Genomic DNA, 25,979 nt, shown 5'->3' with positions numbered 1-25,979 from the left:
AATGGAAGGGTATGGAAGAGTGGAAGAATGATGGCAGAAGTTCAGCCATTTATTGTAGACATAATTAGTTCCCTGCCCCATCATCTTAAATTCTCTCCCTCATACTGTTCCCTCCCTCCCTCCCTCTTTACCTCCTTCCCTCCTTCCTCTACCTCCCTTTCTCCCTCCCTCCCTCCTCTACCTCCCTCTCTCCTTCCCTCCCTCCCTCCCTCTTCTTTCTTTCCTCCGTCTCTTCCTTCATTCCACTTCTTTCCTTCCTTCACAATATTCCCTTCCTCCATCCCTCCCTTCCCCCCTCCCTTCTCTCTCTCTCTCTCTCTCTCTCTCTCTCTCTCTCTCTCTCTCACCATTCCTCCTTCCCTTTACCACCTTCCTCTTCTCCCTCTACTTTTCTCTCCCTCCCTCCCTCCCTCTTCTCCTCTTTTCTCTCCCCTTCTCTCCTCCCTCCCTTCCTCCCTTCACAAAGCTCCTCTTCTCATTACACTCACATCTGCTGAGGAAGAGGAAGAGGAAAAGGAAGAGGAGGAGGAGGAAGAGAAAGAGAGGAAGGAGGAGGAAGAGGAAGAGGGGGAGGAGGAGGAAGAGGAGGAGGAGGAGGAAGAGGAAGAGGAGGAGGAGGAGGAAGAGGAAGAGGAGGAGGAGGAGGAAGAAGGGGAGGGGGAGGAAGAGGAGGAGGAGGAGGAGGAAGAGGAAGAGGGGGAGGGGGAGGAGTAAGACCCGTATTCTCATTGGTTAATGAAGCTCTCTAACACCTCTTCCTTAGCGATTTATATTGTTTATAGCACTTTACTGTCCTCCTCTGGGTTACATCAATCCTTCCAATATCGCCATATTCTGCATAAACACCGTACAAAAGGATATTAGCCAGCCATATCCAAAAATAAATCGCTTAGGAAGAGGTCTTAGGGAGCATCCTTAACCGAGGATAGTGAGGCAGGAGAAGAGGAGGAAGAGATGGAGGACGAAGACGTTATGATCGTGTTTTGAGTGGATTTGAAAATATAATACCTTTGCACCTTTCCCTTTGCGATTTGTTTTGTCTTTTACACTTCGGTATTCCCTTCTATCTGTCTATTGCCAGACGCCTTAATCCCGTAAGGGGTGGCCACAAACAAATCGCCTCCATGTCGCCCTGTTCCCGCCATTTCACTGCCCAGCACCCAGCTCACATCCCCCTCTCTCATATACCTCTCCACTCCATCCCTCCATCTCGTCCTTGGCCTTCCCCTCCCTCTCCCCCCCTCCACCTCGCTCACATACACCTACACTATTATAATGATTTACAAAACTCAGTAGAGATTGATCAGGAGTTATGTGCAAAATAAATAGGTATGGCAGAAGTAATAGGGAGCCATGTGTGTCCTAGATTGCGGCCCTATGTATGCATAAACAAGCCTTGAACTAGACACACACACACACACACACACACACACACACACACACACACACACACACACACACACACACAGAATGCGTTCACCTTCTGCCAATCTTCTCCATCTTGAGGCTTGAATTCTGGGTGTAAATTCTGTGTAAATTCTGGGTGTAAATTCTGTGTAAATTCTGTGTAAATTCTGTGTAAATTCTGTGTAAATTCTGTGTAAATTCTGTGTAAATTCTGTGTAAATTCTGTGTAAATTCTGGGTGTAAATTCTGTGCTGAATGATGGACGTGTATTTAGATTATTAAGGCCTTTATGTTAGAGGGGGTAGGGTGAGGGTGAGGGTGAGGGTAAGGGGGTGAGGGTGAGGGTGAGGGGGTAGGATGAGGGTGAGGGTGAAGGGTGAGATTGAGGGTAAGGGGGTAGGATGAGGGGGTGGGTGAGGGGTGAGGGGGTGGGGTGAGGGTGATGGTAAGGGGGTGAGGGTGTGGGTGAGGGTGAGGGTAAGGGGGTAGGGTGAGGGCGGGGGGATAGAGTGAGGGTGAGGAGGTAGGTAGAGGGGGTAGGGTGGAGGGGTAGGGTGAGGGTGAGGGTGAGGGTGGAGGGTGAGGGTGAGGGGGTAGGGTGAGGGTGAGGGTGAGGATGGGGGTGAGGGTGAGGGTGAGGGGGTAGGGTGGAGGGTGAGGGGGAATGTAAAGGTAAGGAGAAGCCCCATTCTTGTTATTTTTATTTATTCATTATTATTTTTGTTTACAATTTGTGTATGGTGAAGGTGATAAATAAATGACCGTCTGAGATATTTTCCTTCACGTAACACACCGTCCTTTGGGAGAGAGTGGCCGCTGTCTTAATGCTCTGCTTGACCCTGTTAGAGCTACCTCCCTCTCTCTAATTCTTTCCCTTTTTAGATCAACAGCACACTGTCTTCATCGCCTTGATCAAACCAGACCTAATCGACATCTCGTGTTCCATATTATAGTCTCTCACACTCCCTCACTCGATCTAACTCTAGCTTTAATTGTCTCTCTGTCTCACTCTCTCACTCCATCTAACTGTCTCTCACTCCATCTAACTCTTAGCTTTGTCTCTCCGTCTCTCCAGGTGCACAACGCCACTGTTGTGTTCATCGTCAACTTAACCCTGTCAGACCTGATGCTGGGAGTGTTCAACCTGCCCCTGGCCGCCTCGCTGTTCGTGCACCGCGCCTGGGTACACACGGGCTTCCTGTGCATGCTGTTCCCCTTCCTTCGCTACGGACTGGTGGCCGTGGCCGTCTTTACCGTCCTGGCCATCACCATCAACAGATACGTCATGATCGCACACCCCAAACTCTATCACAAGTTAGTAAGGGCAGACGTTAGATTTATTGATTTCCTCTTCCTTTTGTCTCGTAGATTAGTTACATTAGTCACAACCTACCCTGTTGCAGAGGACCTGGTGCTGGAGAGGACGCCTTCACGTGGTGGCACCGATACGAACGGACGGAGGGACTACCCAGTTATACAAACGCCCCTCAGTTTCCCTCCTATCATCTGAAAGGTGGGTGGTGGGGTGTGGAAAAAGGGAAACTAAGACCTGCAGCCCACCGCGTGTACGCCCAGATGAACCTGTAGCCACAACAACAACAACATCAATAGAAAACATTAGGTTCAAAGCTTTTCCTTAACTCCATCAGCCCGAGGACGTTTTATTTAATTATCCCTACTACCATTAACTTTTTTCTTTATTCACTTAAGGCACTAGAGTGAGTTAGGTGCAGTATTAAGGCACTAGAGTGAGTTAGGTGCAGTATTAAGGCACTAGAGTGAGTTAGGTGCAGTATTAAGGCACTAGAGTGAGTTAGGTGCAGTATTAAGGCACTAGAGTGAGTTAGGTGCAGTATTAAGGCACTAGAGTGAGTTAGGTGCAGTATTAAGGCACTAGAGTGAGTTAGGTGCAGTATTAAGGCACTAGAGTGAGTTAGGTGCAGTATTAAGGCACTAGAGTGAGTTAGGTGCAGTATTAAGGCACTAGAGTGAGTTAGGTGCAGTATTAAGGCACTAGAGTGAGTTAGGTGCAGTATTAAGGCACTAGAGTGAGTTAGGTGCAGTATTAAGGCACTAGAGTGAGTTAGGTGCAGTATTAAGGCACTAGAGTGAGTTAGGTGCAGTATTAAGGCACTAGAGTGAGTTAGGTGCAGTATTAAGGCACTAGAGTGAGTTAGGTGCAGTATTAAGGCACTAGAGTGAGTTGCATTATTAAGGCACTAGAGTGAGTTAGGTGCAGTATTAAGGCACTAGAGTGAGTTAGGGGCAGTATTAAGGCACTAGAGTGAGTTAGGGGCAGTATTAAGGCACTAGAGTGAGTTAGGGGCAGTATTAAGGCACTAGAGTGAGTTAGGTGCAGTATTAAGGCACTAGAGTGAGTTAGGTGCAGTATTAAGGCACTAGAGTGAGTTAGGTGCAGTATTAAGGCACTAGAGTGAGTTAGGTGCAGTATTAAGGCACTAGAGTGAGTTAGGTGCAGTATTAAGGCACCAGAGTGAGTTAGGTGCAGTATTAAGGCACCAGAGTGAGTTAGGTGCAGTATTAAGGCACTAGAGTGAGTTAGGTGCAGTATTAAGGCACTAGAGTGAGTTAGGTGCAGTATTAAGGCACTAGAGTGAGTTAGGTGCAGTATTAAGGCACTAGAGTGAGTTAGGTGCAGTATTAAGGCACTAGAGTGAGTTAGGTGCAGTATTAAGGCACTAGAGTGAGTTAGGTGCAGTATTAAGGCACTAGAGTGAGTTTTCCTAAGCGATTTAATGGGAGTAGACTGTAGCACCAGTCGAGCAGGGCAGTACTCCCGAGGTGGATGGAAAGCTGATGACAGGGAGTGCTGGAGCTCCCATTTCATCAGCCCTCAGGACTAGTTCCTGACCATCCCCCTTTGCTGAACTTTTTCAGTGTCTCAGTTACACAGAGAGTAGGCCAGCATGCTCTCCAGTACAAATTTCTCTAACTATCTTCACCAAACTACATGCACAGTACACACTACACTTCCTATTCAAAATTTACCTAAAATGGCGTCGTTATATCAAGCCTCGGAGTCCCCAGGGGGGGGGACCATAAATGCCCCCACCATCTCCCCCTCTCCCGATGACGACTCAAGGTGCCTGGAACCACTGTCTGACTCTCTTCTTCTTCATTTCTGCAACATTCGCGGCCTTTCCTCTAACTTTCGCTCTGTTGAGCACCACCTCTCCTCCTCTAAACCTCACCTTCTTTTTCTAACGGAGACTCAGCTGTCTGAGGCAACTGACAGCAAACCCTTTTCTGTATCCTCCTACTTTCTCTATACTCATTTCAAAGCCAAAGGTGGCTGTTGTGTATATATACGCAACGACTTATCTTGCTCTCGTGTTCCTGAACTTGATTCTTCTGAATTCTCCACACTCTGGCTTCGGCTTTCCTGTCATTCTCTGACTAAATATATCTGTGCTATTTACTTATCCCCTAATTCTACTGACTATCAAAAATTCTTCGACTATCTTACTTCTACGATGGAACACATTCTATCCATTTCTCCTTTCTCTGAAATCTCCATTCTTGGAGATTTCAATGTTCACCACCACCTTTGGCTCTCCTCTCCTTTCACGGATCCACCTGGTGAACAAGCCTACATCTTTTCTATCCTTAATGACCTAGAGCAGCTTGTACAGCACCCTACCCGTATCCCTGACCGCCTTGGAGAGAGGTCCAACATACTTGACCTCTTCCTCACAACTAATCCTTCTGCTTACTCTGTTAATCTTTTCTCTCCGTTGGGCTCCTCCGATCACAACCTTATTACCTTAACCTGTCCTATCACTCCGGTACGGCCTGTGGACCCTCCAGGGAAACGTCGTCTGTGGCATTTTGGAGCCGCAGACTGGGAGGCCCTCAGGCAGTACTTCTTTGATTTTCCCTGGAATGATTATTGCTTCCATGGCCGTGAGCCATCTGAGTGTGCCTTGCGCATTACGGAGGTTATTCTCTCGGGCATGGAAGCATACATTCCTTTCTCATATCCTTTGACTAACGCAAGAAAGCCTTGGTTTAATCACGCTTGTTCTAATGCTGTCCGCAACAAGGAGAGGGCCTACAAAAGGTACCGGAGCCAACCCACCCCTGAATCACATCATCTTTACGTTTCTGCCCGGAATCATGCTAAGTCTGTTCTTCGCTCTACTAAAAATAATTTCATCCATACTAAATGCTCTCAACTCTCCAACTCGAATTCTTCCCGCTCCTTCTGGCATCTTGCCAAAAATCTTTCTAACAACTTTACCTCATCATCCTTCCCTCCTCTTTTCTACTCTGATGGTTCTGTAGCTATTTCTTCTACTGATAAAGCAGATCTCTTCGCACAGACTTTCTCCTCCAATTCTACCTTAGACGATTCCGGTGCTGTTCCTCCATCACTTCCCCCCTCTGACTTCCTCATGGCTGACATTAAAATTTCTTCAGTTGATGTATTTTCTGCCATCACTGGCCTCAGTACTAACAAGGCATATGGGCCTGATGGGGTCCCTCCTGTTGTTCTCAAGAACTGTGCTTCTGTGCTTACACCCTGCCTAGGCAAACTCTTTCGTCTTTGTCTGTCAACTTGTACCTTTCCTTCTTGCTGGAAGTTTGCTCTCATTCAGCCAGTCCCAAAGAAGGGTGACCACTCCCAACCCTCCAACTATCGTCCAATTGCTTTAACGTCCTGTATTTCAAAAGTTTTCGAGTCAATTCTTAATAGAAAAATTTTAAGGCATCTTTCCTATCACAACCTTCTTTCCGATCGTCAGTATGGGTTCCGTCAGGGACGCTCCACTGGCGATCTTCTCACCTACCTTTCAGACTCCTGGTCATCCTCCTTTCGGGACTTTGGCGAAAGCTTTGCCATTGCACTTGACATCTCAAAGGCTTTCGATCGAGTCTGGCATAAATCTTTAATTTCCAAACTGCCCTCCTACGGTTTCTATCCTTCTATCTGTGCCTTCATCGCTAGCTTCCTTTCTGGTCGTTCTATAGCCGCTGTTGTAGACGGCCATCGTTCTTCTCCTAGATCTATCAACAGTGGTGTTCCTCAGGGCTCTGTCCTATCACCAACTCTCTTCCTTTTATTCATCAATGATCTTCTAAGCTGTACATCTAACCATATCCACTCATACGCTGATGACTCCACCCTTCACCTTTCCATTCGGTTCCCGCAACGCCCATCTCAACAGTTACTTCAACAAACAAGGGATGAGGCTATGGCACACCTAATGTCTGACTTGGCTCGTATCTCTGACTGGGGTAAAAATAATATGGTTGTCTTTAATGCATCTAAGACTCAGTTCTTACACCTATCAACCCGACAAAATCTTCCACAGGTATACCCACTAATGTTTAATAATATTCAGCTTAATCCTGCATCATCCTTGAACGTGCTTGGGGTTTCATTTACTCGGGACTTATCTTGGAAAGATCATATTACATCTCTTGTAAAATCTGCTTCCAAGAGATTGGGTGTGCTAAGCCGACTCCGCTCTTTCTTTACCCCTGCGCAATTGTTGACTCTATACAGGGGTTTTATCCGCCCCTGTGTGGAGTACAACTCTCATGTGTGGGGTGGCTCCCCACATACAGCTCTTCTCAGTAGGGTGGAGTCAAAGGCTTTTCGTCTCATTAACTCTCCTCCTCTTACTGACTCCCTTCAACCTCTGTCTCTTCGCCGCACTGTTGCATCTTTATCTCTTTTCTATCGCTACTTTAATGGTCACTGCTCCTCTGAACTGTCTGCTTGCATTCCTCCACCTCTACGACGGGCGCGTAGCACCCGTCTGGCAGCAAACTCTCATCCTTTTTCTGTCCAACTCTCTAATGCAAGAGTTAACCGTTACTCCCAGTCTTTCATTTATGCAACAGGTCAGCTCTGGAACTGTCTCCCTCTGTCTGTATTTCCTGCTGCCTATGATCTCCAGTCTTTCAAACGCAGTGTGTCCAGGCATCTCAAAATGATCGGATCTTGAATTTGGCTCTATATTGTATTTTGTTTTCTCTTGGAGGGAACTGTTACTGCAGATAGATAGATAGACAGATAGACAGATAGACAGATAGCCTCATGTGTCTTAAAAAAACTATCCCACCTTTTTTCTAATTCATATATACATCTCCGTTTTTATTCTTAAGTACACCGGCCGACACCTTTGTTAAGAATTTTCCAAAGTTATTCTGGGCTGGGAAAATAATAAACGTATCTTTAATCGTAAGTTCAGTGGGCGGCATCTTAGTAATTTGTGAAGATCTTTGGTACTAGATTTTCACTGCTACATCTTGGTTTTCTACTGCGATGCACGATAGATTGATTGATAGATAGACAGAAAGGTATAGACAGGTAGGTAGGCACAAAGAGATGGAGGATATATAAGAAGATAGATGGCTAGATAGATATAGATGGAAAGGTAGAAAAGTAGGTAGATAGGGAGATGGATAGATACAGAAAAGAGACAGATAGACAGACAGACAGGCAAACAGCAGGATAGACAGAAACAGACATATATACAAACGTAAACATACACCTTCGCTTTTATAAACTGCTATTGACACTAGTTCAAAAAAATTACCATTCTTGCTTCTAGTCCGGAATAAGATATCACTAAAACACACACACACACACACACACACACACACACACACACACACACACACACACACACACACACACACACACACACACACACACACGGAGGAGTGATTCTGTTTGATGAGGCTTAAGTGTGAGGCTCTTCTGCACTTAGTGATGACGAATGGCCGCCCGCCGTCAAAGTCGATATCTGGTGTGTGTGTGTGTGTGTGTGTGTGTGTGTGTGTGTGTGTGTGTACGTGCGTTTGTGTATGTATGTCTGCTCGCGAGTGTGTGAGTCATCTTGCATCGACACAGTACCCCCCACAAAAATTACGCAAAAAAAAGAGCCACCAACACACACTCCGGCATTAATAAGTAAACGAATTTCAGACACACTTCCACTGCCACACTCACGCACATGTACACCAACACTCCACACAGTCATATTTGGCACCAATTTTGCTTCATATATATCAGGGAATTTCAAGGCTGGCTCCATAATACACCTCACTTGATATATGCGGAGAGAATGGAGAATGAAAGACTGACTAAGAGGGTGTATGTACTGTAGGTGAAGTGGAGGGAGGGAGAGGGAAGGGGAGACCGAGGATGAGGTGGAGGGATGGAGTTGGGAGGTATATAAGGGAGGGGGGAGTGAGTTGGGGGAAGGGCAGTCAAATGGTGGGTGACAGAGCGACTTGGAGGCGTTTTGTCTGCGGCCACCCTTTGCGGGATTAGGGTGTCGGGCTATAGAGTGACAGATACATGGAGATATATGCCAACTCCTTATACACAGTTATATCTCCCTGTAAGTTGAATATTATAATTTGAAGAAAAAAAAAAAAAAAAAAAAAAGGGTTTAAGGCGGATTTCTTTTTAAGGTATTTTCATCGTCAATGTTATGTATATGTGTTAACTTTTAGCATCTGTGCTACCTCTTTCTGGTATACAATTTGATATCTCCCTAAATATCCTAACACGATGACTCTCTCTCTCTCTCTATAATATATATATATATATATATATATATATATATATATATATATATATCCTATATACACGCTAATTCTAAACAATTCTTCCGTAATTACCTTATTCAAACTCTTTTGTTGTGAATGGGTTGCAAAGGCTATACCTAACCCTTCCAATTCACCCCAGACTATATTAAATTGTCGGTAGATAGCAAGAACAAACTAGGAACAAGAGGTCCCCGGGGGAAGGGGTTAAAGACGCAAGGGTAATTTATCTTCACGTAAATCACCTTTCTTTGCCCTACCTGCTTCATTGGAATGTAATTTGTGTCCCAATAAATTACACCATTTTCACTCCTACCCCTATTACCTGACCTCCTTGTGCTTAGAACGTGCTGCGCTAATGAGAGGGATGCCTTCACGTGGTGGCACCTACATAACCGGGCGGCTCTAATATTGGGGTATGCAAACGTCCCTCAACTCCCTTCCTATGACCCGAAAGGCGGATGGTAGACTGCAGGGTAAGGGTAATGCCAAACTGCAGTCCAATGGGTTATACTTCGTTTAAGTCTTTCAGATACCACCTCTGACAGTTTAGGGATCAGAAACCGACATAATCCTTCCAATACAGCGATCATCATCATCATTCTTTATTATTATCATTATTATTATTATTATTATTATTATGTAAAGCTGACACAGAAATTAGCTTGAAGTTTCCCTGTACGACATGAGCCTTTAATCTGGTAACATCGTATGACAAGGAACCGAAAAATGTGTTTTAAATAAGTTTATATTCTGAGTGGCTTACAACAGTCCCTTTTATGTTAAGCACTGTTAGGGTGTTATCATACGTGGAGAGTTGTAAGGGAATTTCTGCTGCAGATCGTACTTTATTCCTCAAACCATCATTTCTACCCACTCACCCCTCATCCTCTCATCCCCTCCCCACCACTCGTACTATCACTCATCCCTAATCTGCCTCATCACTTGTCTCACTCAACTTCTCACCCCACCCTTTTCTTCTTACAGCCTTACCACTCACCCTCCTCCACCCCCTAACCTCTCTCTCACCCTCACCCTTCACCCTACTACAACTCTCTCTCTACATCCATCCATCATCCAACCCTACGTTGCCCCATGAGAAGTGTAGGAGCCCGGGGCTAGGCAGTTGGTCCAGACATTTAAGATGAGAGTGACCAGCCTCACTCATCCCTGAGTGGCAATACGTGAGCAATAAACCCCAACCACCCCTGGGATATAAACCTTCACCGGCTAAATCCGATTGGAGCACCGTTTTTTCCCACTGAACCATCAGGCGCCAAAATTTGGTTATATGGTTACCACCCAGCGTAGTAAGTTGTTTCCTGGTGTAGAGGAAACCATTTGGCTTGTCACTCAGTGCAGAACCACAGGCAGAAGAAAGAGGAAAGAATGAAGGAATGAAAGAAACAAGTGGGCGTGTAAAGTCATCCGCACGCAGAAGAATGGAAAGAATGAGGGAAAGAAAGACAGAAGAAGATGGATGGAAAGAAGGATGGAGGAGAGGAAAGGGCAGACACCGAGAGCAGTACTATATATATATATATATATATATATATATATATATATATATATATATATATATATATATATATACCACGCGGGTCATTTGTAATGTTACCGTCTGAATTCTGTGAACCCCAGGCTTACACTGCCTTTCTCCTGCAGTTCACTATCCTACTTTCAGGGGATAGGGACGTACTTGAAAAACGCTTGTGTAACGAAGCAGTAGTCACATGGCTATACTGGTGCCACCACTTGAAGGCGACTCTCCTCATCATCAATATCGTAAGTACACCTGGGATACACAGTGCCTTAATCAACAGGTAATGAGATGCTGGCGTTTCTGGCCAACAAGAGGCTGGAGTAGACACATGTACGGGCGAGGGGTGTGTGAGCTGGAGGAGGGCAGGAAAATGGCGAGGGACAAGTTAACATGGAGGCAATTTGTTTGTGGCCACTCCACCTATGGGATTAAGGCTTCATAGGTAGATAGACACATAGATAGATGAACATCCTCCAAAGCAGCCCTTACCACCTCACCACCGCCTCTCTTCCACCCGCTCCACCAAAACGACCACCACCATCCACTTCACCTCCACGCAGACAACACACCGTACTATGAGATTCTTTCAACCGATAGCTCAAGGTTTCTCAAAGGAAAAACAAAAAGTAAAGAAAAAAAAATTAAGAATGAGCGACTTCGGAGGTGGTGATTTGGGGGGTGGAGGGGACTTTGGGGGCGGAATGGACTTTGGGGGAGGGGGGGACATAGGTGGGGGTTTCGGGGACCTGGGGGGTGGGAGTTTAGGGGGGGGCTTCGGGGACCTGGGAGGAGGGGGAGACTTCGGGGATCTGGGAGGGGGGGATTTTGGAGGAGACTTCGGGGATCTGGGAGGGGGAGGGGACTTTGGTGACTTCGGTGGAGGGGATTTCGGTGGCGATGATTTGGGTGACTTCGGGGGTGGGGACTTCGGGGGTGGGGATTTTGGGGAGGGGGACTTCGGGGGTGGGGACTTTGGGGAGGGGGACTTCGGAGGTGGAGACTTTGGGGAGGGCGACTTCGGGGGAGGGGACTTTGGGGGTGACGACTACGGGGGTGGGGACTTCGGGGAGGGGGATTTTGGGGGTGGGGATTTTGGGGAGGGGGACTTCGGGGGTGGGGACTTTGGGGGAGACGACTACGGGGGTGGAGACTTTGGGGGAGACGACTACGGGGGTGGGGACTTTGGGGGAGACGACTACGGGGGTGGGGACTTTGGGGGAGACGACTACGGGGGTGGAGGGGACGACTACGGGGGTGGGGACTTTGGGGGAGACGACTACGGGGGGGGAGGGGACGACTACGGGGCCGGGGACGAGTACGGGGGTGGAGGGGACGACTACGGGGGTGGGGACGACTACGGGGGTGGAGGGGACGACTACGGGGCCGGGGACGATTACGGGGGTGGAGGGGACGACTACGGGGCCGGGGACGATTACGGGGGTGGAGGGGACGACTACGGGGCCGGGGACGATTACGGGGGTGGAGGGGACGACTACGGGGGCGGGGGAGACGACTACGGGGGTGGAGGGGACGACTACGGGGGTGGAGGGGACGACTACGGGGGTGGAGGGGACGACTACGGGGGTGGGGGAGACGACTACGGGGGTGGAGGGGACGACTACGGGGGTGGGGGAGACGACTACGGGGGTGGAGGGGACGACTACGGGGGTGGGGGAGACGACTACGGGGGTGGGGGGGACGACTACGGGGGTGGGGGAGACGACTACGGGGGTGGGGGAGACGACTACGGGGGTGGAGGGGACGACTACGGGGGTGGGGGAGACGACTACGGGGGTGGGGGAGACGACTACGGGGGTGGGGGAGACGACTACGGGGGTGGGGGAGACGACTACGGGGGTGTGGAGACGACTAAGGGGGTGGAGGAGACGACTACGGGGGTGGGGAGACGACTACGGGGGTGGGGGAGACGACTACGGGGGTGGGGGAGACGACTACGGGGGTGGGGGAGACGACTACGGGGGTGGGGGAGACGACTACGGGGGTGGGGGAGACGACTACGGGGGTGGGGGAGACGACTACGGGGGTGGGGGAGACGACTACGGGGGTGGGGGAGACGACTACGGGGGTGGGGGAGACGACTACGGGGGTGGGGGAGACGACTACGGGGTTGGGGGTGACGACTACGGGGGTGGGGGAGACGACTACGGGGGTGGGGGAGACGACTACGGGGGTGGGGGAGACGACTACGGGGGTGGGGGAGACGACTACGGGGGTGGGGGAGACGACTACGGGGGTGGGGGAGACGACTACGGGGGTGGGGGAGACGACTACGGGGGTGGGGGAGACGACTACGGGGGGGGGGGAGACGACTACGGGGGCGGGGGAGACGACTACGGGGGCGGGGGAGACGACTACGGGGGCGGGGGAGACGACTACGGGGGCGGGGGAGACGACTACGGGGGCGGGGGAGACGACTACGGGGGCGGGGGAGACGACTACGGGGGCGGGGGAGACGACTACGGGGGCGGGGGAGACGACTACGGGGGCGGGGGAGACGACTACGGGGGTGGGGAGACGACAACGGGGGTGGGGGGAGACGACTACGGGGGTGGGGGAGACGACTACGGGGGTGGGGAGACGACTACGGGGGTGGGGGAGACGACTACGGGGGTGGGGAGACGACTACGGGGGTGGGGGAGACGACTACGGGGGTGGGGGAGACGACTCCGGGGTAGGGGGAGACGACTACGGGGGTGGGGGAGACGACTACGGGGGTGGGGGAGACGACTACGGGGGTGCGGGAGACGACTACGAGGGGTGTGGAGACGACTAAGGGGGTGGGGGGACGACTACGGGGTTGGGGGGGACGACTACGGGGTTGGGGGAGACGACTACGGGGGTGGGGGAGACGACTACGGGGGTGGGGGAGACGACTACGGGGGTGGGGGAGACGACTACGGGGGTGGGGGAGACGACTACGGGGGTGGGGGGGACGACTACGGGGGTGGGGGGGACGACTACGGGGGTGGGGGGGACGCATACGGGGGTGGGGAGGGAGGTGACTACGGCGAGGGGGGAGGGGACGACTACGGGGGTGGGGAGGGAGGTGACTACGGCGAGGGGGGAGGGGACGACTACGGGGGTGGGGAGGGAGGTGACTACGGCGAGGGGGGAGGGGACGACTACGGGGCTGGGGAGGGAGGTGACTACGGCGAGGGGGGAGGGGACGACTACGGGGGTGGGGAGGGAGGGGACTACGGCGAGGGGGACGGTGGGGAGGGAGGGGACTACGGCGAGGGGGAGGGTGGGGAGGGAGGGGACTACGGCGAGGGGGAGGGAGGGGACTACGGCGAGGGGGAGGGTGGGGAGGGAGGGGACTACGGCGAGGGGGAGGGTGGGGAAGGAGGGGACTACGGCGAGGGGGAGGGTGGGGAGGGAGGGGACTACGGCGAGGGGGAGGGTGGGGATGCGGGTGGGGAGGAAGGGGATTATGGCGAGGGGGAGGGAGGGGAAGCGGGTGGGGAGGGAGGGGACTACGGCGAGGGGGAGGGAGGGGATGCGGGTGGGGAGGGAGGGGAAGGGGAGGGAGGAGGAGGAGAAGAAGGAGGGGGAGCTGAAGGGGAAGGGGAAGGGGAAGGGGAAAGGGAAGGGGAAGGGGAGGGAGGAGGAGGAGAAGAAGGGGGCGGAGGTGAAGGGGAAGAGGAAGGGGAAGGGGAGAGGGAAGGGGAAGGGGAAGGGGAGAGGGAAGGGGAAGGGGAAATGGAGAGGGAAGGGGAAGGGGAGAGGGAAGGGGAAGGGGAGAGGGAAGGGGAAGGGGAGAGGGAAGGGGAAGGGGAGGGCGAAAAGGAGGGAGAGGGCGAAAGGGAGGGGGATGGAGAGAAGGAGGGGGATGGAGAGGAGAGGGAGGGCGAAAAGGAGGGAGAGGGAGAGAAGGAGGGAGAGGGAGAGAAGGAGGGGGAGGGAGAGAAAGAGGGGGAGGGAGAGAAAGAAGGGGAGGGAGAGAAAGAAGGGGAGGGAGAGAAAGAGGGGGAGGGAAAGAAGGAGGATGAGGGAGAGAAGGAGGGGGAGGAAAAGAAGGAGGGGGAGGGAGAGAAAGAAGGGGAGGGAAAGGATAAAGTGGGAAAGGGAGAGAAGGGGGGAAAAGAGAAAAAGGAAGAAGACAAGAAAGAAGGGGAGAAAAAAGAAGACAAAGGAAAGGATAAAGAAGGTGAAAAGAAAGGAGGGGAAGGAGGAGAGAAAAATGGAGGGGCGGGGGAGCAAAAGAAAGGAGGAGCAGGAGGGCAAAAGAAAGGAGGAGCAGGAGGGCAAAAGAAAGGAGGGGCAGAAGGGCAAAAGAAAGGAGGAGGAGGGCAAAAGAAAGGAGGGGGCGGAATGCTGCAGAAGATGTTAGGGGGCGGAAAAGGTCTAATGGAAAAGATGGGAAGGGGAAGAGGTAGAGGGGGAGGTGTAGCAGGAAGAGGTAGAGGGGGAGGGGGAGCGGGAAAAAAGGGTGAATATAGGTATGGCGGAGGACCCGGAGAGAAGAAAAGACAGCAGCAAAAACGGATGAGGAAACAAAGGGATGTGGAAAAAGGTCAAATGAATAAGAAGCAAAGAAAAGAAGAAGAGAGGAGACAAAGGAAGGAAATGGACGAGGAAGAGAGAAAAAGGATAGAAGAGGAGAGAAAGATGCTTGAGATTGTTAGAAAACAAAAAGAGGGAAAGAAGGAAAAGGAAACGAAGAAGAAGGGAAAGGGGCAGGAAAAAGATACGAAGAAAGGAAAGGGTCAGGAAGAGGAAGGGAAGGGACCGAAGGATGGAGGAGAGCAGAGGAAACCGAGGCCGGCGAGGGAGGGGGAGGAGGGGAAGGGGGCGAAGGATGGAGGAGCGCAGAAAGAGACGAAACCAGCGAGGGAGGGGGAGGAGAGGAAGGGGGCGAAGGATGGAGGAGCGCAGAAAGGGACGAAACCAGCGAGGGAGAGGGAGGAGAGGAAGGGGACGAAGGATGGAGAAGCGCAGAAAGGGCCGAGATCACCGAGGGAGGGGGAGGAGGGGAAGGGGGCGAAGGATGGAGGAGCGCAGAAAGGGACGAAACCAGCGAGGGAGAAGGAGGAGAGGAAGGGGGCAAAGGATGAAGGAGCGCAGAAAGGGCCGAGACCCGCGAGGGAAGGGGAGGGGGCGAAGGATGGAGGAGCGCAGAAAGGGCCAGGACCGGCGAGGGAGGGAGAGGAAGGGAAGCGGGCGAAGGATGGAGGAGCGCAGAGACGGCCGAGACCGGCGAGGGAAGGGGAGGAAGGGAAGGGGGCGAAGGATGAAGGAGCGCAGAGGAGGGCGAGACCGGCGAGGGAGGGGAAGGAGGCGATGGGGGCGAAGGAACCAGGAGTGAAGAGGAGGCCGAGACCGGCGAGGGAGGGGGAGGAAGGGAAGGGGGCGAAGGATGGAGGAGCGTATAGGAGGCCGAGACCTGCGAGGGAGGGGGAGGAAGGGAAGGGGGCGAAGGATGGAGGAGCGTATAGGAGGCCGAGACCTGCGAGGGAGGGGGAGGAAGGGAAGGGGGCGAAGGATGGAGGAGCGTATAGGAGGCCGAGACCTGCGAGGGAGGGGAAGGAGGTGATGGGGGCGAAGGAACCCGGAGTGAAGAGGAGGCCGAGACCTGCGAGGGAGGGGAAGGAGGTGATGGGGGCAAAGGAACCCGGAGTGAAGAGGAGGCCGAGACCGGCGAGGGAGGGGGAGGAAGGGAAGGGGGCGAAGGATGGAGGAGCGCAGAGGCGGCCGAGACCGGCGAGGGAGGGGGAGGAAGGGAAGGGGGCGAAGGATGGAGGAGCGCACAGGAGGCCGAGACTGGCAAGGAAGGGGAAGGAAGGGAAGGGGGCGAATGATGGAGGAGCTCAGAGGAGGCCGAGACATGCGAGGGAGGGGAAGGAGGTGATGGGGGCGAAGGAACCCGGAGTGAAGAGGAGGCCGAGACCGGCGAGGGAGGGGGAGGAAGGGAAGGGGGCGAAGGATGGAGGAGCGCAGAGGCGGCCAAGACCGGGAAGGGAGGGGAAGGCAAAAAAGGATCGTGGAGCGATGCAGTCTAAAGGAGGGAAAAAAGAAAAATATAAAAAGGATCAGACAAATAGGATTTCGAGGTGGCTAAGCATCTCCTATGCAATAGTATCCACCCTAGGCGGTGTCTCACTCCTCTTAACAGCATGGAGGTGAAAAAGCGGGGAGTGAACGTCCATCGTAGGATGTCCCGTCGACTGACGGCGATTCGCATGGTCGTCTGCCAACGGATGTCCCGTCAACTAACGGCTATTCGCATGGTCGTCTGCCATCGGATGTCCCGTCGACTGACGGCTATTTGCACGGTCGTCCGCCATCGGATGTCTCGTCGACTGACGGCACATCCTCCACCAGATTTCTCGTCGACTGACGGCTATTGGCACAGACGTCCATCGTAGGATGTCCCGTCGACTGACGGCGATTCGCATGGTCGTCTGCCATCGGATGTCCCGTCAACTGACGGCTATTCGCATGGTCGTCTGCCATCGGATGTCCCGTCAACTAACGGCTATTCGCATGGTCGTCTGCCATCGGATGTCCATTCGACTGACGGCTATTTGCACGGTCGTCTGCCATCAGATATCCCGTCGACTGACGGCTATTTGCATGGTCGTCCGCCATCGGATGTCTCGTCGAATGACGGCACATCCTCCACCAGATTTCTAGTCGACTGACGGCTATTGGCACAGACGTCCATCGTAGGATGTCCCGTCGACTGACGGCGATTCGCATGGTCGTCTGCCATCGGATGTCCCGTCAACTAACGGCTATTCGCATGGTCGTCTGCCATCGGATGTCCCGTCGACTGACGGCGATTCGCATGGTCGTCTGCCATTGGATGTCCCATCAACTAACGGCTATTCGCATGGTCGTCTGCCATCGGATGTCCCGTCAACTAACGGCTATTCGCATGGTCGTCTGCCATTGGATGTCCCATCGACTGACGGCACATCCTCCACCAGATTTCTCGTCGACTGACGGCTATTGGCACAGACGTCCATCGTAGGATGTCCCGTCGACTGACGGCGATTCACATGGTCGTCTGCCATCGGTTGTCCCGTCAACTAACGGCTATTCGCATGGTCGTCTGCCATTGGATGTCCCGTCAACTAACGGCTATTTGGGCGGTCGTCTGCCATCGGATATCCCGTCGACTGACGGCTATTTGCATGGTCGTCCGCCATCGGATGTCTCGTCGACTGACGGCACATCCTCCACTAGATTTCTCGTCGACTGACGGCTATTGGCACAGACGTCCATCGTAGGATGTCCCGTCGACTGACGACGATTCGCACGGTCATCTGCCATCGGATGTCCCGTCGACTAACGGTTATTTGCATGGCCGTCTGCCATTGGATGTCCCGTCGACTGATGGCTATTCGCACGGTCATCCATCATAAGATATCCTATCGACTGACAGCTATTTGCACTGTCGTCTGCCATCAGATATCCCGTCGACTGATGGCTATTGGCACAGACATCCATTGTAGGATGTCCCGTCGACTGACAGCGATTCACATGGTCGTCTGCCATCGGATGTCCCGTCAACTGACGGCTATTCGCATGGTCATTTGCCATCGGATGTCCCGTCAACTAACGGCTATTCGCATGGTCGTCTGCCATCAGATATCCCTTCGACTGACGGCTATTTGCATGGTCGTCCGCCATCGGATGTCTCGTCGACTGACGGCACATCCTCCACCAGATTTCTCGTCGACTGACGGCTATTGGCACAGACGTCCATCGTAGGATGTCCCGTCAACTGACTGCTATTCGCATGGTCGTCTGCCATCAGATGTCCCATCGACTGATGGCTATTTGCATGGTCGTCTGCCATCAGATGTCCCATCGACTGATGGCTATTCGCACGGTCATCCATCATAAGATATCCCATCGACTGACGGCTATTTGCATGGTCGTCCACCACCGAATGTCCTGTTGACTGACAGCTATTCGAACGGTCGTCCATCATAGGATGTCCCGTCGACTGGTGGCCATTCGCACGGTCGTACGCCACCAGCTGTTTGCACGGTCGTCGTCTGACGGCTATCCGTAAGGTGGTTCGCCACCGGATGTCCCATCGACTGATGGCTATTGGCACGGACGTCCATCGTAGGATGTCCCGTCGACTGAGAGCTATTCGCATGGTCGTCTGCCATCGGATGTCCCGTTGACTGACGGCACCTGTTCTCATATCAAATCCCAATATATAACTGACACTATTATAAACTTCACTTCATCAAGTTTTGATTGCTCATTATATAAACAAAATTGTCAAAATATTACCAAATATATTTGTGTAGTTTATCGCTCTCCCAATGCTTCTTCGGAAGGTAGTGTATTTGGTTTCATATCCACTCAGTTGAGTAACCTTAACCTTGCCCTTAGCACCGAAATTACCATTTTGGGTGATTTTAACATACATAATGTTGAATGGTTATTACATTCTGCCAGGACTGACGACGCTGGTCTAGAGTGCGAGCTGTTTGCAGAATCGTTTAATCTCACCCAGTTGGTAAAGCAACCAACCAGAATACCTGATAATCCTGACCATAATGCCCATCTCTTGGATTTATTCTTGACAAATAATCCAGATCAATACAGGATAGAGGTACTATCACCACTTGGATCCTCTGACCACAATCTCATCAAAGCCTTATTAGTTAACCCTCCCATACCTCCCAGTTCTGAACCTGTCAGGGTGACTCGATGGCACTTTGATAGGGCAAACTGAGATGGATTTAGAAATTATCTTGCTGACATTCCACGGCAGTCTTTCTTCTCTAGTGATCCCAATTCTACCCAGTCCCACATTTGCGACTTCATACTAGCTGGTATGGATTTATTCATACCAAGTCAACAGTTCACTAAAAGATCAAACTCTCCAACATGGTTTGATGGCAACTGTGCCAGAGCAACAGCCCAAAAGTCATTAGCATATAACTCTTACTTAAAATAAAAAACATCTGAATCACTCTCCCACTTTAAAATTGCTGGAAATCAAGCAAAAGCTGTATTAAATCTATCTAAATCAAACTTTCTTCAAAAGCAAGCATCAAAACTACTTAACAACCCTAATGACAAAAGAATATTCTGGTCAACTCTTAATTCTTTCAATAATAACTTTAACAAGTCATCTTCCATTCCCCCACTAAAATCTTCAGTTGGCAACATTACACATGACCCACGTGGGAAAGTAGATATCTTTGCCAGTACATTTGCCAGAATCTCTACCATAGACGATACCAGTCTCTGTTCTAGCTAAATTATTCAGACTATGCATACGTACTTCTTTATTCCCAAATTCATGGAAAGAAGCCAATATTCACCCAATTCCGAAGAAAGGAAGTTCCTCTGACCCCTCTGATTACAGACCAATAGCTGTCACATCTTCTCTTGGTAAGGTATTAGAAACTTTAATTAATAAGCACATTGTTAAACATCTTGAATCCAACAACTTAATTAGTGATAGACAATATGGTTTTCGCCACGAAAGATCCACCACTGACATACTCAAGCTCCTAACTCATACCATCCATCAATCAACTGATCTACATGGAGAAACTCATGCAGTAGCTCTTGATATTTCTAAAGCTTGGGACAGAGTATGGCACTGTTCCCTGCTGTCCAAACTCCCTTGCTACGGACTAACGTCTTTTGTTCCTTTGATTTCTTCATATCTTAGTGACAGGAAAATAAGAGTAAAAGTAGATGATGTATATTCCAATTTCCACTCAATTAACGGCAGCGTGCCGCAGGGATCAGTTCTGGTGCCAACCCTATTCCCGGTTCATATCAATGATCTCTTATCTGTCACTCACAATCCCATTCACTCATATGCAGATGACTCAACACTACATAGTTCATTCACACTCAGACCCCCATTTACAAAGTCCAATATCTCTACCTCTCAACTCAGTACAGCCATCTCCATAAATCAAGATCTATCTACGATCAGTGAAAGGAGACAAAACAACCTTGTCTCTTTTAATGCTAGTAAAACTAAATATATACAGTTTACTAATAGACAGATATTGCCAGATTCGTACATTACCTTCAGTGCTACTAATATTCCCATATCCAAAAGTATTGAAATTCTTGGCGTCTCACTTAACAATGCCCTCAGCTGGACCCCTAATGTCAGATCACTCGCTAAAACCGTCTCGAAGAAACTTGGATTATTGTACAGAGTCCGAAACTTCTTCGCTGATGAGCATTTAGTTCTAATTTATAAGAGTCATGTGCACTCTCAGCTTGAATATTGCTCACCCTTGTGGAATGGTTGTGGAGAGGTTGCATTAAAACAACTATACAAAATTCAGAACAAAGCTGTTGGAATAATTAACAACCCTGCCATTACAAATAAACTACCTCCCCTGCAAGTAAGAAGGAATGTTGCCTCCCTTGCATTATTTTACAGATATTTTTTTGGCAAATGCTCAGACGAAGTTGCGTCCATGGTGCCACCTCTCCATACCTTCCCTCGTGCTACACGGGCATCTGGTAGCGCTCATGACTGGAATGTCACTCAGCCATATTGCAAAACATCTGCCTATCAGAATTCTTTCATTCCTCGAACTGCATCTCTCTGGAACTCGCTTCCCCAGAGTTGTTTTCCCCCAATTTTTAACCCACAGCTGTTCAAGTCTAACTGTTACAGATATTTTATGAACAGAGGACACCAGTAATCTGGTGTATGGATTATTTTTTTTATTCATTTGTTTTTCCTTCCTCTGTTCTGTTATTTAAAAAAAAAAAAAAAAGACAGGTGAACCACTGTCGCTGATGCACAAACATGTGATCTGCTGTTCATGGCGTAGCAGTCATTACGGCCATCTCCACTTCTCGTCAGTACCCAAGTCTGAGTGCACGCAGTTGTCGAGAAGAGTGTGTGTGTGGGGGGGGGGGGAGGCGACAGTGAACAGGATACTGAGGTTGTGATTCAGATTGCTTAACACTTACACGTCCTTCATACCAGTGTAGAGTTAACAGTAATCCGACATAAAGATCATGTAATACAGCGGGTAAGGCATCTCTCCACCCACCTATTAGCCCACCCCAGTATTGCCACCTATGTTCTGGAACCCAGTCCATCCCCCCCCCCCTCGTAAATAACGTCGTTTACATCGGTACCATACAGCTATTAACGAGAATCATAGACACGAATCACTACTGTTAACTATTATATATTGTGGCAAGAGAAAATGCCTCCCTCCGCCTCCTTTGCTTTCGATATCACAGTCATCATCCAAGATGTTACTACGTGAACGCAACAAGAATAGCTCCCAATCGCTATAACAACAGGTGTGACGTCAGGCAAACATTCAAGGGGCGTTTCATATATCACCATGTGATGACACAGTCGTCACCATACACTAATGATGCAGGATCTGTGTAAAGTGCCACCCCGTGCGAAGTAGGTCGTCCTATAGGTGATATACATAACATGCCGGTAGACTGAATAACGCTGAACGGCCTGACTATCAAATACCCTAATCAACGTTAAGTTATGGCTGATTTGGTAACATGTCACCAGCGTATCATTTATCCATCCCATCCTAGCTTCCTGCCACAGTCCACTTCCCCCTACCCCATTACTCGCCTCCTGAAGAGCCCCTCCTCCCACCAACCAGACCACTATTGTCCCCTCCTCACCCACCTCCCTCCTCCTTTCTCCCAGGCGCCCCACCCTGCCTCTAATTGTGACACCACCTTTTACGAAATAGCGTCGATTAAAAAGGTCGACCAGTCTCAGATTCACGGTCAGCAAGGAGGGGGTCACTGTACTTTTGTGATTATTATGAAAAGTGCGGAGATGCAGATAATGTTATGATGGCTTATATGCTGGCCGTCGGTAAATGTTGTATGGTTCGTGATGTTTCTCGGGAGTCACACTTACGAAACCTGTGAGTTACATGGGAATAAAAAAATATGAACGGTATGAATTTTTTAAATTATCATATTCACAAAACGTTTTTTTCTGTATACTGTCAGGCGGAACACTGTACCACCAGTAACTGCGCAGAGCAGCAATGATCACCGCCTATGGTTTGTCCTAGCGACCGAACGGAACCTGGTGAAGTTCCATACCCATATGTGTTACTATAGTAGATGCGGAGAGCTTTACACCACCTCGCTGGTGGACGGGGTGTTTCTGTTTGATATGTCCGCAAATGTGCATACAAACATTCACACATATATATACATACATACATTCTTATACACATGCAAAGAGAGAGAGAGAGAGAGAGAGAGAGAGGTAGCGCTACTATAGTCGCGGCGCGCGACTTTGAGGTTCTTGTTATCGTGCCCTGGCAACTACCATTCAAAAGTGCGTCTGATTTCGTGTATAATATGAGACGCATGTGATTCGTGTGTAATATGTTCGTGTATAATAATATTCGTGTATATATTCGTGCATAATAATATGATTCGTGTATGATACGAAATCGGACGCACTTTTGGATGGTAAGTTGCCAGGGTACGATTATGACAACCTCAGAGTCGTGCGCCGCGACTATAGAAGAAAGTGTTATTGATTGGTAAAGTGTTGGTAATGAGGGAGTGAAGGTAGTTACATATGCCTGTCTCAGTATCTGTCTGTCTTCCTCTCCGTCTGAGTGCATGTTTGTCCCTGCCTGTCTGTTTGCATGACCGTCTACCTAATTGTGTGTTTGCCTGTTTGTCTGTCTGTCTGTCTGTGTTTGTCAGCGTGTCTAGTTGCTTGGCTTGTTAATGATACTCTCCCCCCCCTCTCTCTCTTTTTCTCTCTCTCTCTCTCTCTCTCTCTCTCTCTCACACACACACACACACACACACACACACACACACACACACACACACTGCCTCACCTTCCTCCTCCTCTCTTTCAACCTCTCTAGTCATTTACCTCTTTCTCTCTTTCCCTCTCTCTCCCACCACATCTCTTTCCCATTCTCCCCTCCCTAGTCGCTCTCTTCCCCTCCTCCCTCCTTCCCACACTCCTCGCTCTCCCTCTCCTTTCTTTCTCCATCTTTCCTCTCTCCCTCGTACCATCTTTCTCCATTCCTCCTTATTTTTACTTCCTCTCTCCCTCATCTCCTCCTCCCTCTCATACTCTCTCCACTCTCTCCCCTTTCCCTTACCTCTCCCTCCATCCTTCTGATTTTCCCTCTCTTCTTTCCCCTCTTCCTCCTTCCACATCACTATCTTCTCTCTCCTTCCCTCCCTAATCACTTTCCTCTCTCCCTCCCCCGTCTTCATTCCTGCTCTTTTCCCTCTTCTTCCCTCGACCTCTTTCATTTTTTCCTTCTCCACTTTATCCTTCCCAAATCATCCTCCCCTCCTTCCTTACCTTCCCCTTCCCTCCCTCTTTTTCTCTTCCCACATCTTCCCTTCTCCCTCCCTCTCTCCGTTCCTGTTCCTCATTTCTCTCCCCTTCCTTCCTCTCTTCTCCATATCATCTCTTTTTCTTATCTTCATTCCTCCTTATTTTTCCCTAACCTCTCTCTCTCTCTCTCTCCTCCTTGCCCCCTGCCCTGCACAAGATATACCCCCCACGTAAAGCGGGCTAATACCTCCATATACAACAGTAATTTCCAAAAACGCCTTGTTAGACTGATTTAAAATGCTGTTACAACGGGGATACAATAACTAACCAGCCCCCCCACCCCCACCCTCACCCCATCTCACCCCTCACCTCGAATCACCCCCCAAACTCACACTAACGATGGCTTAAGTTTCCCCCACCCCCCACCCTTACCCCCACTGGCCGCCCACTCTCACTGACCTCTACCTCCACTCGCCCCTCTAGCCCCCACCTCACCCCAATCCAACCCCCAACTCATGTTATCATCCCATAACCCCATTCCCCATAGCATCATCCTCACCTACCCACCCCACAACACCCATACCATTTCCTCACCCGACCACAATTCACCCATCCAAACCTCACCATCAGCACTTCTTCCCCACACACCACTTCCTTCACAAACCCCCACTCCATCCTTCACCTCCACCCCATCACCCCTTGTGTCTCCCATCACCCACACCCACACCCTCACCACCACCCCCACTAACCCACCCACCCACATACACCATCACACCCACCCAACCGCCCACCCAACCTTACCCATCACCTCGACACATCCCACCACCCTCACTCACCTTACCCATCACCCCATCCCACCGCCACCCATACCCCAGCCCTCCATCTCCACCCATATCCCAGCCCTCCCCATCCACACCCCGACCCTCCCATTATATAAATCGGTCTAAAATATGCACAAAGCCGTGTATATCAGCGTGACTGCCACTACACTCACTATTTCACTCCTACCCATCAATACACCCTGCCCAGGTATAGTCGTGGGGTGGATATTACTCCCAGATGGATCGGTGATGGACGAAATATTTACAGGGCAATACTGTACTCCGTCATACTTAAATATTCACTGAGCAATATCGCACTCTTGTCATGCTAGTAAAATCTGGTACCTGACGAAATATTTACCAGTCAATATCAGCTTAATATTTACCGAGCAATATTTTCCCTCTATGATACGGCTCAATATTCGGTACTTCCTCAATTTTTTACTGGGCAATATCTTCCTCCATCCTACTATCAATATCGGCACTTGCTCTAATATTTACCCAGCAATGTCTTCCTCCTCGCTCCATACTTCTATGATTCAGTACTTGCATAAATATTTCACCGGGCAATATCTTCCTTTTCACGGCATCTCGCTTCTTGCCAGAATATTTACCGAGCCATTTCTTTCCTTACTGATATTTTGTACTCGTTGATGGTACCGACTTTACCACCTCTCTCTCTCTCTCTCTCTCTCTGTGCTACTTGAACCTGAGACTTGAGACTGGAGGAATGTCAGGGAAAGAGGACCTGAGTGAGAGGGGACAGCAGCCAATTCGCTTAGTGGACGATTTTGTATTTTACCACTTGCTGCTAACAGACCATATTGTATAGCTCAGGAGAACGCTGTGTGTAGTGAAGGAAGGGATTAATGAAGGCTATGTTAAATCCCTCCAGTTGTGAAAGTTTGTAGATAGGAAAAATTAGGTTAAAAAGACGTCATTATGCCTGAGGAGGATAATAGACTTTGAGGTATTAGGGGTGAGAGTAGTGGGTGGTAATGAGACGACAAGGAAGAATACTTGGTTTATGCACAGAATGTTAGTAGTGTGGTGCAGGGATACCGCTAGGATAATGTCTGAGAACCACCTTGTATGCTGGGTGAGTGAGGAAGACTGGCTTGTGTTTTGAGGGTAGGCAAGAGAACGTCATGGTATTTTTAAGTGTGAGCGTGAGAGAGACTGGGTGATGGAATGCTATAGCGGTACCATGTAAATAAATAGTAAGAGAGAGAGAGAGAGAGAGAGAGAGAGAGAGAGAGAGAGAGAGAGAGAGATTATTACTATAATTAACGGAAACTTACTTGCTAATAAGGAGCCGAGAGAG

The 25,979-nt window shown here is 50.2% G+C and overlaps 1 long non-coding RNA gene across 1 annotated transcript in view; it reads left to right on the top strand.

Moving 5' to 3' along the window:
* The window catches only part of LOC145411884 (uncharacterized), a 347,667-nt gene that overhangs the window by 168,112 nt on the left and 153,576 nt on the right, over positions 1-25,979 (top strand). The gene's annotated exons all lie outside the window — the stretch shown is intronic.

This window comes from Coenobita brevimanus, chromosome 91 (assembly GCF_032717465.1).
Source record: "Coenobita brevimanus isolate Jiangsu-jjx chromosome 91, ASM3271746v2, whole genome shotgun sequence".
In the NCBI taxonomy this organism is placed as follows: Eukaryota; Metazoa; Arthropoda; class Malacostraca; order Decapoda; family Coenobitidae; genus Coenobita; species Coenobita brevimanus.
This window is presented reverse-complemented; position numbering and strand designations above follow the sequence as displayed.